This window comes from Hemitrygon akajei, chromosome 11 (genome assembly GCF_048418815.1).
Source record: "Hemitrygon akajei chromosome 11, sHemAka1.3, whole genome shotgun sequence".
Classification (NCBI taxonomy): Eukaryota; Metazoa; Chordata; class Chondrichthyes; order Myliobatiformes; family Dasyatidae; genus Hemitrygon; species Hemitrygon akajei.
The window spans coordinates 117,704,658-117,718,369 of record NC_133134.1 but is presented as its reverse complement, the minus strand read 5'-3'; the positions used below and the strand labels follow the sequence as shown (position 1 = coordinate 117,718,369).

Sequence of the window (13,712 nt, the reverse complement as noted above, 5' to 3'; positions counted from 1 at the left end):
TTAGAAAGTCTGGTTCTGTTATAGGAGTCAAACTGGACACACTAGAGACTGTGGTAGAACAAAGGACCCTATGGAAAATCCTGGCAATTCTGGACAATATTTCTCACCCTTTGCATGCCACCTTGGCTGAACAGAGGAGCACTTTTAGTAACAGAGTAAGATAAGTGCGCTGCTCCGAAAAGCGCTATATGGGGTCATTCTTACCCTCAGTCATTCTGCTCTCTGATAGGTCAGCCTACAGCCAGGGAAGTGATGCCCCCCCCCCCCCCCGTTAAACTGTTTTGCAGTAACTTATTTTTTCATTTTTTCTTACTTCTATTATTTGTATATCTGTGCACTTGTAATGCTACTGTGACACTGTAATTTCCTCTGGGATCAATTAAGTATTTATCCATCTAACTCCCCCCAGATTCTACCATTCACCTAAACACAGAATATTGTATTATAGTATTGTGTGGTCTGTGTTGCCATTTGCAGTGATCTACCAGCCAGACATGATTATGAAAGAAAGGGTTTCAAACAAACTGAGCCGCAGAATTAGTATTAAGTAACATCAGAACTCTATTGAATGGTAGAGCAGGCTAAAGGGATGAAATTACCTTCTCCTGTACCTGCTTTCAGCAGTCTAAAAATGGACTGACAATAGGAAATGACAGCTCTTCACTGGGAAAATCTGACACCTAGCCACTTGAGAGTGTGACTGAAAATTACTTTGGTCAGAACAATAAGTGAAAGGAGATGAGGTGAGCTTTGGTGAAAGCATCCCACTTGTCAAGAACTTGAGCCAAAAGTCACTGGGCACATATTTGGCAGAATTAAACTCCTTAATTTCTGATCTTCTCTGAATTCATAAAATGCAGAACAATGTTGGCTATAGTTGTGGTAAATGCTGCCCACTCCCCAATTCACAGACAAGCTCTCATCCTTTACATCTTTTATAGCTGCTGTTTCACATATTTATTTTCTTTCATCATAGCAGTGCCAGTCTAATGTTACTGCCTTGTGTAAACATGCACCTTGCATTTTATATCAAAAGCTGCCAACCTTCAGGCCTTGCCTCACAGGGACTTGTGCTAACATTATTTTGTGACAGTATGTGCTGGATTGTAACTATATACTGTGCATGACTATATGGACTGTGTTTTGCATCTTGGCCTTGGAGGAATGTTGTTTTGTTTAGCTGTATACGTGTGTATGGCTGAATGACAATAAACTTGAACTTGAGAGATCCAGGTCTGCCCAATCCTAACGTAAAAGCAATGGGATGATGGGGGAAAGCCCGAAAAGAAAGAAGATTGGGGAAGGAGGTTAGGTAAAAAATGCTGAGACGAATATTCTGAGGAACAAAGAGTGAGGACATTGGAGAACACTTTTTCTTTGTCCTCATAGTGTTGCATCTTTTTTTTTTAGCAGTTTGTGCTTAAAATAGCATTACAACCCATCGGTGTGAGGTTGGTAACAGCTGTTACTCTGCTCACAGAGAGTAATGTGATGCATTAATGCCAGCGTGATCTTTAATTCAGCTCCTGAGTGGAAGGCTTCCAGTTGAAGCATGGGCTGAGTTCAGTTCCAGCAGGGAGCTGGCAGAGTGTCGTCCATTCCATGTACTAACTTCCCAGCATCATGTCTGACAGCGCTCAGGGGAAGGTAGTCAGTAACAGGCCACTGTCAAGCAAACTACAGCAGCAAGACAAACAAGTGGAAGTTTAACCCCTTCTTGCTCATCAGTATCAATATTGCCAGCATTGTTGACCTGACATGTTAACTCCTTTTCCTGCTGCTGTGTGAGAAGCTATGTTCCTCCAGCATACTCTATTTTAATTTTAGGGCAAAATAACGACTGATTCTTGTACTGCAATCTTATTTGCAATTTAATAAATAGTCTCTGTGAGGCAATGTATTTGTAATATCAAAGTTAAAGCCCAGATTAGCTCTTCACTGCATGCAGTATTGGCGGGGCTGGTTCAAAAGGGCATTCTTGGTGTCTTCTCATCCCCACCATGTTAGTTTATTTGACTTCAGGCACAGGACCTTCTTCAAAGAGTTGATTACTGATGAATGGAGGGAGAAGCTGGGGGTCCATGAGCTGGTCCTCATGAGGGGATTGGAGATGGAGAGGGTCAGTAACTTTAAATTTCTTGCCCTTACCATATCAGAGGGCCTGTTCTTGGTCCAGCACATAAGTTTCATCACAAAAGAAGGCATGGCAGTGCCTCTACTTCCTTAGAGGTTTGTGTGGATTTGGCATGTCATCTAAAACTTCGACCAACTTCTATAGATGCACAGTGGAGAGTATCCAGACTGACACGCAAACATCAATGCCCAGGAATAGAAAAATCTTCAAAACGTATTGGATACAACTCAGTTCATTATAAGCAAAATCCTCCCCATCTTTGATCACATTTGCAAGGAATGTTGCCACAAGAAAGCAGCATGCATTATCAAGGGCCCACATCATTTTGGCTATACTCTCTTCTCACTACTACCACTGGGCCGGAGATACAGGAACCTTAAGGTCCCACGCCACCAGGTTCAGGAACAGTTATTACTCTACAGCCAGCAGGCTCCTGAACCATTGTGGATAACTTCCTTCACCTCAGCCCTGAACTGATTCCACAGCTTATAGACTCACTATCTAGGACTCTACAACTCATGCACTCAGTATTATTTATTTACTTTTTCAGTTATTTGCATGATTTGTCTTCTTTTGCCATTGGTTGTTTGTCAGTCTTTATTTATAGTTCTTCACGAATTTTATTGTATTTCTTTATTTGCCTGTAAGTGACTGCAAGAAAATGAATATCAAGGTAATATATGGTGATAGATACATACCTTGATAATAAATTTACTTTGAAACAAATGGAGGCCCTGTTCGCAAAGCAGCCTGGAGAAGTGTACCATCATACAGAAACTCTGCCATGCTATACTTCTCATTGGCATTGTAAAGTCAGTGCTAACATGGGGATACGCTGTAAAAGTCATCCAGTGATGGAGTAATAGGGGCAGTTTGAAAGACAGATAAAGAACGTAAGCTGTGGAATATGATTGGTTGGAGAGTGAGAATACAAAGGAACATAAAAGTTGAGAGGAGCACAGATGTTGGATACAAAGAGTGAGTCAAGCTGTGCTGATGGAGACTGAGCCAACAGCTGGCATATTGTACAAAGGCCAGTCCTGAAACAGATCTCACTGTAGAATTTGATATTGGATGTGGAAGTCTAAAAATGCCCAGAAAGAAGATGAGGTCCTATTCCTTGTACTGCCACTGAACCTCATGATACCAACACAGGCTAGTCAGACTTCATTTTATTTTTTGTAATTTAGAGATACAGCATGATAAAAGGTCGCTCTGGCCCAAAGAGCCCCTGCCGCACAATTACACCCGTGTGACCAATTAGCCTGCTAACCCCCGCGGCTTTGGAATGTGGGAGGAAGCTGAAGCACCCAGAGGAAACCCACACGGTGTCGGGAAGAACGTAGAAACACCTATGGACAGCTGCAGAACTGAATTGAACCTGGGTTGCTGACACTGTCATAGCTAACTGCAATGTTACTGTGCTGCCCCTCAGTGTCTTGGCCAGATTGCAAAGGAGGACTCGTGGGCTAAACTCAGGTGCTCCACAAAGCAGTCTGTCAAGTATTTTCAAGACTTCCCTCAGATGTTGCCTGACCTGCTGAGTATTTATGATATTGTTAACAGCACTTGTACTTTTTTGATGTTTACAAATACAGAGTCACTAGTCCACTCTTAACCTATTTATGCACACACTCAGTGCTCATAACCTTGAGGCAGTGCTTGACGAATGAGCGCCAATTGTCAGAGTGCAGTGCATTGGTGATGACAGTGTCACTGATAACTGCTGGAGGTTTCACTGTTTAAAAGCAATCGGAAACATAGAACAGCACCTCACTTTCACACATGTACTGTCATGTTTGGAAATCTACGTAGATATAATGACAGACTTGGAATGTGAATCCGTCATTTTTGCAGAAATCACTTCGACATTGCAACACCAATTCTTGGAGGTACCTTAAATAATTAACCGTTAGTTTGGAAGTTTGGAATAAGTTGCAAATGCTGGAACATATACACAGAAGCCATGATGGGCGAGATTTGGAAGGAATGGTATTTAGGTGGGAGTGAAGGTCCCAGCCAAATGGGTTGTTTGGTCATGGATATGCCAAGCGTCTCATCTGTGGCTGGAGATGTGGACATCAAGGAAACTGGAGAATATTCAGTCATACTTGTAGATTGTGGAAAGAATCCGGAAGTGAGTTGCCCTCTATATGTGAGCCTACCTTTTCTGACAGCCACTGTAGCTCTGTGTCTAGTCCACATAAGTCTGCACTGATGGCCATTTTTGGGATGTTGATTCCCACTGATCTATTTTACGCAGCTCAAGGGGTGCTTTGATATAATAGAGAATGGAGATTATCTAACTGTTTCAATTGGGGTGCAAACATTTTACATATTGTATGAAACACTTGCCTGGAGGGCATATTTTAATCTAACATTATACCTAAAAGTGTGCTGCAATTCAACGATAGTGCCTTCAAAAATAAAAGCATGAGCTTGGAAGATGCACATTCATGAAGAGTGCCAAAGGCACCTTCAGCTGCTGGGAGAATACACAATCAACCAAGGATCCGAAAATGGCATTGAACTTGAAGACTATCAAAGGATACTATTATGAATTGCACACCGTCTCATTTTGGCTGCTGTCTTATATATTTATTATGTCTGCTTAACAAGTTGTCAGAAGATAAGCCCATAAGCCATTTCCATCCCACTGCTATTAATCCAGCATTGTTGGCCAATGTTCCTGCATTTTCATTTTTGATCCTTATAAATGAAAGAAGAAAGGCAATAAAATATTAATAAAAAAGGGATACATCAGTATGGCTGTCCACTTAGTCAATATCAATTTATTTAGAGATCTACATGCAGTGAAGGTCATAACAGAGTAGACGCAGCCAGCACGGAAAAGAGGCATGTGGTCCAAATGTAAATATGAGGCTCTTTCATTATTATTAATACAATCATTTACTATGACAGAGAATCAATATATTCCATTCATTTTGCATGCAGCACACTGCACTGTGTACTCAGCCTGATTACAGAAGGTTAAATAAAATGGTAGTTGATCTGATTTATAAAACATATTACCTGTGCCAGCACAGTAAAAGAAAATGACAATGCTTTTCACAGCCTCACTGATTTATTAAAATCTCTTTCAAGTTGAAAAGGGAATTGTCAATAAATGCTGACTTGATTCACTAATATGTCTAATTTTACTGCTCTTCCCTTCTGGTGAAGTAGGTTTGTTTAACAATGTTAACACAAGAGATACTGTAGATGCTGGACATCTTGAGCTACACACACAAAATGCTGGAGGAATTCAGCAGTTCAGGCAGTATCTATAGAGAGGAATAAACAGTCGATGCTTCAGACCAGGCCCCTTCATCAGGACTAGAAAGGAGGATGAAGAGGCCAGGATAAAAATGCGGGGGGGAGGGGCAAGAGTACAAGCTGGCAGCTGATAAATGAAGCCAGGTAAAGGGGAATGTAGGTGGGTGGAGAAGGGAGCATGAATTATGAAGTTGCAAGGAGATAGGTCGGAGAGGTAAAGGGCTGAAGAAGAAGGAATCTGATGGGAGCGGACAGTGGATCATGGAAGAAAGGGAATGCAGAGGGCAACCAAATAGAAGTGATGGGCAGTTAAGGTTTAATTCTACTCCTAAGTCTTATGGTCTATCAGTGGAATCCCACATTGGTCCCACAACTCTCAAGACCAGAGTATAAACAAGTCATCTTAATCCTGAGGGATTTCATACGAGAGAATATATTGCTGACAGATACCATATCAATTTCCAGGACATTCCCATCTTTTTGGTTAAGTACGTGTGCCTAAGGCAGTCCGACATTGAGTTCAACGCCGGCTGGCAACTCCTGTAACACCGCTGGTGTATCGGTTTCTGCTGATCCTTTGGAACCATTAGCTTCATGGAGAGAGGGAGCCTGATACATGGGCAACAGCCTGCTCTCCGTATCATACGGCTCCGGAATGCATATCACGTAGACAGCTGGGACACAACATCATAGCATGGATTGCAGGGGTATGGAGGGCATCAATGGCACTAGGCAGAATAATAGATCTGCACAGACTAGATGGGACAAATGGCCTGTTTCTGTGCTGCAGTACTACCATGGGTCCTGTTCATGTGGAGTTTCCATGTTCACCCTGTGATTGTGTGGGTTTCCTCTGGGTTCTCCTGTTTCCTCCCACACCTCAAAGATGAGCAAGTTGCTAGACCAATTGGCTGCTTTAAATGGCCCCTATCTTGTAGGAGATGGGAAAGTGGGGAGAATAAAATAGGATTAGTGTTAATTGTGGGGGGGGGGGGTGATTGTTGCCATAGACGCTGTGAACCTAAGGAACTGTTTCCATGCTGTATGATTAAATGTTTAAATTGAAGTCCATTCATTGGACCAGGTTTTAGTGCCATAGTCATAGAGTAACATAACACAACTAGTCCATGCTGATCACAGTGTCCTCTCTGCTAGGCTATGTTGCTCATGTTCAGCCCATAAGCCTCCAAGACCCTACCCTTCATGTACCTACCCAAATGCCTCCTAAATATTGCAATTCTACCCACTTCGACCGCTTCCTCTGAAAGCACCTTCCAGGTACTTACTGTCTTCTATGAAAAGTAGTCATCTCTCAGGATTTTCTTTTAATCCCCTCCTCACTTACCTTGTACCTGTGCCCTATAGTTTCGGACTCCCAGCCCCAGAGAAAAGACAATAACTCTCTGCCTTATCCATATTTATATCAAGTCTCCGTGGGCATACTTTGAAACTGTTAAAACTAAAACAATAAGAGAAGCCTTTTGAGATTTGGCGGTCATTTTGCCACATTTCTGCCACTATGAATGATTTGTCTTAAACAGGAAGCCCAAAATAACTTTCAACCCAAGCTAAAACTGGATCTTCTTCTTGATGTCCCCAATATCAATAGTCATTATCTCCCACTTGTTAATAAATTTCTCTGACTCATTGAGAGAGGGAAGATCATTTTTGGGCTGACTTTATTGGCTCTTCCAAGAGCTTGGTGCTAATGGCTCAGAAATTGCAGTCTGTGGGAAATCAACAACTTTCCAGTTCCTTTGAGGATATCTACCCACAATGATCTAGTGTTTCCTGGCTTATAGACTATCCCTTTTGGAACACGATCAAGCAAACAGACAATCACACCAAAGACATCTCATGGGCAAGAGACCAGCAGCTTAATTTAACTTTTTAAAAACATTATTCAAAATGATGCAAAGTTTCAAACATTTACATATGATTTAATCAGAAACTGAATTCTGATAAATGACATGAAATTAATATCTTTCATTTAAAAAATCTTTTATCTAGAAAAAATTAATACAATTACAATACTAAATATATAAAATTAGTTAATAGCATCCAGATAATTGGCATGTCCTCTTACACCCTCACTAACTTTTATAGATGATGTACCAAAGGTAGCACCCTATCCCTATCCAGATGCAGCATGGCTTGGTATGGCAACTGCTCTGCCAATCCCTGCAGGAAACTGCAGAGAGCTGTGATGCAGCTCTATGCATTACAGAACCCAACCTCCTTTCATGGACTTTGTTTACATTTCCCATTGCCTCAGTAAAGCAAGCAACATAATCAAACACCTGACCTACCTGGGATTTCTCTCTTCTCCCCACTCGATACAAAAGCTTGAAAGCATGTAACACCATACACAAGAGTGGCTTCTATCACATTGTTATAAATGGTCCACAAACCCATAAGATAGACTCCTGACTTCACAATCTACCTTGCTATAGATTCATCCTTTATTTTCCACCTTCTCTGTAACTGTGACACTTTATTCTGCATTCTGTTGTTGTTATTCTCCTGGATAGGTACATGGAGCTTAGAAAATAGAGGGCTATGGGTAATCCTAGGTAATTTCTAAAGTAAGAACATGTGCAGCACAGCTTTGTGGGCCGAAGGGCTTATAATGTGCTGTAAGGTTTCCATGTTACTACGTTATTCCTTGTAACGCCTCAGTGCATTATTATGATGAAATGATCTGTAAGAACAATATGTAAGACAAGATTTCACTGTTCTTTGGTATAATGTAATAACAAACCAGTTTACAATTTAACATCTAATCACAAAGCCGATGCAGTGACTTTTGTGTTCCCAACACTCATGTAAGATAACTCCTAATTATCCTGAGGCTGATTTGTGTAATAATCCAGTATTATTTGATGAAGAAGTCGTTTTTGACCTACCACTGACTACTTTGGCGAAATGATGTTCTGAAAACTATGAGAAATATTTTAAGATGTGTAGCAAGATATAAAAAAAGGAATTATTTCTCAAATGAAAATGAATAGATCAACTGTTCAGTCCTTATATTATGGGAAGGATATGGAAGCTTTTGAGGGGGTGAAGAGGAGATTTACCAGGATGCACTCGGGATTAAAGAGCATGTTTTATGGGGAAAAGTTGAGTGAGTTGAGGCTTTTCTCTCTGGAGGATGCGAGGTGAAATTATAAAGGTGTATAAGATGATCAGAGACATAGATAGAGTGGACAGCCAACACCATTTACCCAGGACAGGAATGGCATGACTTTAAGGTGATTGGGAGAAAGTATAGGGGAGAAATCAGAGGCAGTTTTATTTTTACACAGAGGGTGGTGGGTGCATGGAACGCACTGCCAGGGATGGTGGTAGAGGCAGATACATTAAGGACATTTAAAAGACTCTTAGATAGGCACATGAATAAAAGAAAAAAGGAGAGCTATGTGGGCGGGAAGGATTAGATTGATCTTTGAGAAGATTAAAATGTCAGCACAATATCATGGGCTGAAGGGCCTATGCTGTGTTGTACTAAAGCAGTGAAAATCTAGGGGAATTTCTTGGTAATGGAAACTTATAAAAGATAAAAACAGAAGCTACAGATGATGTGTTCAAGTGCAGGAGAACACGAGGAGTGGTGCTGGCAATTATTACTGGTTTCACTCAGCTACATCAGCTTGGATTCATAAACATCTAATTTACCAAAACTGGTAAATTTAGCAGATTCTGTAAAATCAGGAAACATCCACCAAGCCAAGAATCTATGATGAGAGAAAAAACTGAATTAACATAACAAATTGAAGGTGTTTACATAAGAACTGGCCACAAATTGCAATGTTGGGTCATCTGAAATTGAATTCGTTGTAGAATTCCAGTGGTTCATCTGTTCCTGTGACTGGTGCTGAACTATACTTGAGTAGTTTCTAAAGTGGTTCACAAATTTCATGACACAAACTGGTGATAATAAACCTGATTCTGATTCTGGTTGATGGCCGAAAGAGTAAGACATAAAATTAATAGGACAGAATCACCCTTGCAGATTGAACGAGGGTATTTTACAAAGCAGTCACACAACCTGTTTAATCATGTAGAATTCACATGATAAGCACAAAGAGCAATACACCAACTTGGAAGAAACCAAATGAATTGCTGTTTCATCTGGAATATGTGTGTGGGTACCTGGATGGTCGGAAGGAAAGCAGTGAAGTCCACACTCAGAATATTGTGATCAGTTCTGGTTACCTCATTATTGAAAGGATCTGGAAATTTTAGAGAGGGTGCAGAAGAGATTTACCAGATGCTGTCCGGATTAGAGAACATGTATAATGAGAAAACTTTAAGTGAACTGGGTCTTTACTAATTGAAGCGGAGGAGAATGAGAGGTACATAAGATGATAAGAGGCATAGATTGAATAGAGAGCCGAAGACATTCTCCCCAGAGTAGAAATAGCTAATACGAGATGGCATAATTTGAAGGTAATTGGAGGAAAGTATGGAGAAGGGGGGATGTCAAACATGCAGTACGGTGCTATATCCTACATTCTGTAACAAGCACATCTATATTGTGGTGTGGTTTTGCCTGGTGTCAATTGTACCACGTCTTGGAAGCACTGACCTCGGAAATTCAAACGTAATTGGCAATAGAGCAAAGATTTAATATTATTAAATAGCACGAATGCCTAGCACTCATCATTGAGTGGATGGGAGGTGTTTGGATACCAGAAATCTCCCAGCTTTCAGAAATAACTGACTCCTTTAACACACACAATGCTGAGGTCAGAACTTATAACGCTGAGACACATCCTGAATAAACAGCAAACAGTCCAGTCAAAAGGCCAAATTTCATTTTAAGTGAGATTATCTATTTTTTTTTATTTCTACAGCTGATAATTAATGTAAAAACTAAACCACTTATTTATTCTGTACCTGTTCTTCATTGTCTATCATCTGGAGCTATGCTGAAAGATACCATAACGTATTAAAGCACTTTTCAATGTTCTTTACAAAAAGTAAAATTTGAATAAAATAAATGTTATGGAGATGGGTGAGTGTATTACATTCCCTATGGCACAGGGCAACATTTATCATTGTTCATGTGTACATTCCAAGATCTCAGCTACTCTCCCAATCCTTTCATTTATGCAGATCTGAGGATAAGATTTGACATTCTTGCACTAAGTATATGAACAGCTTTCCAACCAAAATATTACTAAAGTCAAGGTGAATGTTGAGTTTATTGTCCTAAGCACAAGTACACGTACTGTATATGCACATGTAAAATCAAAACTTAGTTTCAGCAGGTACACGGCATCATATAAGATTCAAGATTCAAGATTGATTGTCATTTCCAGTACACAAGTAAAAGGAGGACAAAATAATTGTTACTCCAGATCTGATGCACCACATAAAAAATACAATAAGTCAAAGAACACAATAATAAAAAAAACACACTAGCTTATATGCATAGATTAACTGTATGTTGATAGAGGTGCTAGGCGCAGGAATGTCTGTACATAAGGTGACTGACAGGAAATGATAAAGTAGTGATGATAAGGGGTTGCAGAGGGGTGGGTTAGTGGGTGGAGATGTTGATCAGCCTCACTGCTTAGGAAAGTAACTGTTTTTCAATCCAATGCTCCTGGCGTGGTTGCTATGTAGCTTCCTCCCTAATGGGAGTGAGACAAACAGTCCATGAGAAGTGTGGGTGTGATCTTTCATGATATTATTGGCCCTTTTCAGGCACCTTTCTGTATATATCTCCCTGATGGTGGGTAGGCTGGTGCCGGTGATGCATTGGGCTGTTTTGACTACCCATTGTAGAGCCCTCCTGTCCACTGCAGTGCAGTTCCTGTACCATGCAGTGATGCAGCATGTTAGGATGCTCTCTACTGCACGTCTGTAGAATGGCACGAGTCTGGATATGCAAAGCCCATACGTGATAAAGATGTATACATGAGCATAGATGTGCATATAAGCAGCATTCTTATAAAAACATAAATTTGACATCATTTATGCACAATTCCTACATGAAAGAGCAAAATTATATCAAAGAGAAGTCCATTTAGTGCAAAATGTTCAAAGTGGTCATGGTGTTGCTAAACTGTAGTGATGACAGTTTTACAGGTTCCTTCAAGAACTGAATGGTTGAAAGGAGGTTACTGTTCTTGAACCTGGTGGAGTGGGACTTCAGGTTTCTGTACCTCCTGCATGATGGTAGCTGCAAGAAGATAGCATGGCCCTGATAGTGGGGATCTTTGATGAGGGATGTTGCCTTTTGAGGTAGTGCCTCCTATAGATGCCACGATGGTAGGGAGAGATGTGCCTGTGATGTATTGCTCTCTGTAGCTTCTTACATTCCTGTGCCTTCGAATTGCCATGGTGTAACCAGTCAGCGTACTTTCAACAGCACATCTGTAGAAGTTTGAAAGCCGAACCTCTTGAGAAAGTAAAGACACTGGTGATTGCATCTTTGTTCTGGGCCCAGGACAGGCCATCTGTGCTCAGGTATTTAAAGCTGCTGACTCTCTCCACTGCCAATCCTCTAATGTAGACTGGTGTATGTTCACCCTCCTACCCCTTCCTGAAATCAGCAATCTGCTCTTTAGCTTTCCGGACATTGAGCAAAGGGTTGATGTTGCAACGTGTGGACATCACTGGGAAGCCCAGTCTTATTGTACATCTCTATTTACCCTTGAAAAGGTGCTTAGGAGCTGTCTTCTTGAACTGCTGGGGTCCTGTTTGAGGCCCATCTATGGGGCTATTGAGGAGGGAGCTCCACGATTCAAACTCAGCAGTGATGAAGCACAAGTGACCTATTTCCACATCAGAATAGTGCACATTTTGGAGGTGGATTTGAGGGAGTACCATAATGCAGTTCATATGTGGTCCACGTTGTAGCCATGACATGCCTGGATGTCACCTCAACAGGTGATGAAATGTCTGCAAGCTGATCGCCAAGCTGAGCGAACACCACAACATCAAACCTGATTCTGATTCTGAAGTGATTGATGAGCCTTGGGGGTGGTGGATGATGTGAGAGAACAGGCTACAAGGAAATAATTGGAGAAATGGCATTACTTCGAAGATTGCAGGCTCTATGGGCTGACTGCCCTTGCCCTGTGTTGCAAGGGAAAAGAAACCACAATCAGAACAGTACAGGGTTTTTTCCCGAGAAATGTGCAGTTGGTTGGAACTGGTAATAATACAATATAGGAATGGAAAGGCCTGCAAAGTGAATTAAAAGACATTAAAATCAGCACTTGAGGCAACATACTATTGACACAAATACGTTAAATGGGATTGAGGTGATAAAAGCTTTCCAAATGACCTTGCAAGCATTGAGCATCCATAAATCCAGGGCACGTTTATCGGTGATCTCAATGTTGTCATTGACGTGCAAGAATGAATAGCCTAGCATAATACTACGTACATACGTTGTCAAAGTACTGTCTGCATTATAAATATATATTGCTGGCAATAGGATCTCTTAAATTTACACAAGATCCCATTCTAACATGGGATTTGTGGCTTTTCATTTTCAAACAATAAAAATATTATTGAAAGAGACATAAAAATAGAAAGGGCGGGAGATTTTCAATAGGTCAGGCAACATCTATGAAGAAAGCGATTGTGGCAAGGCAATGGTCTTTCATCAGTGTGGCTTTGTATGTTCCTGCTGTATCAAAGGGATGCCTGAATATCTAATGTGCTTGCAGTATTCAAAGCAGCAAGTTCACTTTTCTGTACAGAATGAGTTTTCCTGCAAGTTCATCACTTTCTTTTTCTTTGACGCACTTAGGATAAAATAATGTTCATAAATACGTAACATAAGATTATATATGTAGTGTATAATATTACAGACCTTCCTGTATGGAGAGGTGTTCTGACACGTTCATTATTGTTAGACGCTTCACTTAATCTCCAGTTTGCATATGGTAATGACTGTTTATGAGTTTGTTTCTGTGCCTTCATGGGTTGTATTTTTCATGCTGTAATCAAAGAGTTAGGATTTATTCTCATAATGCTGTTCTTTCCCTAGCCTCTTAATTATGATGAATTGTACTTCATATAGCATTGGGGATAAATGCAACCCAGGAACAAGCTTCACGCACCACACTGAGCCATAATTCACATCCCTGCAACAGCCTATTTCCTCTGCAAACATTATTGATACTAATAGCATCTTCTAGCTAGGCTTCTCCAATACTTTATGACCTGGCTTCATTGTTCCAAACAGTACATCTTCTAAATTTCACTAATCAGGATTTGCTGTATCTCCTCTGAAACAGCTTTTATGGTTGTTTACCTTCACCAACCTCCCATTCCC

The 13,712-nt window shown here is 40.7% G+C and overlaps 1 protein-coding gene across 3 annotated transcripts in view; it reads left to right on the top strand.

Moving 5' to 3' along the window:
• The window catches only part of LOC140735960 (solute carrier family 12 member 5-like), a 1,160,378-nt gene that overhangs the window by 797,803 nt on the left and 348,863 nt on the right, over positions 1 to 13,712 (top strand). The gene's annotated exons all lie outside the window — the stretch shown is intronic.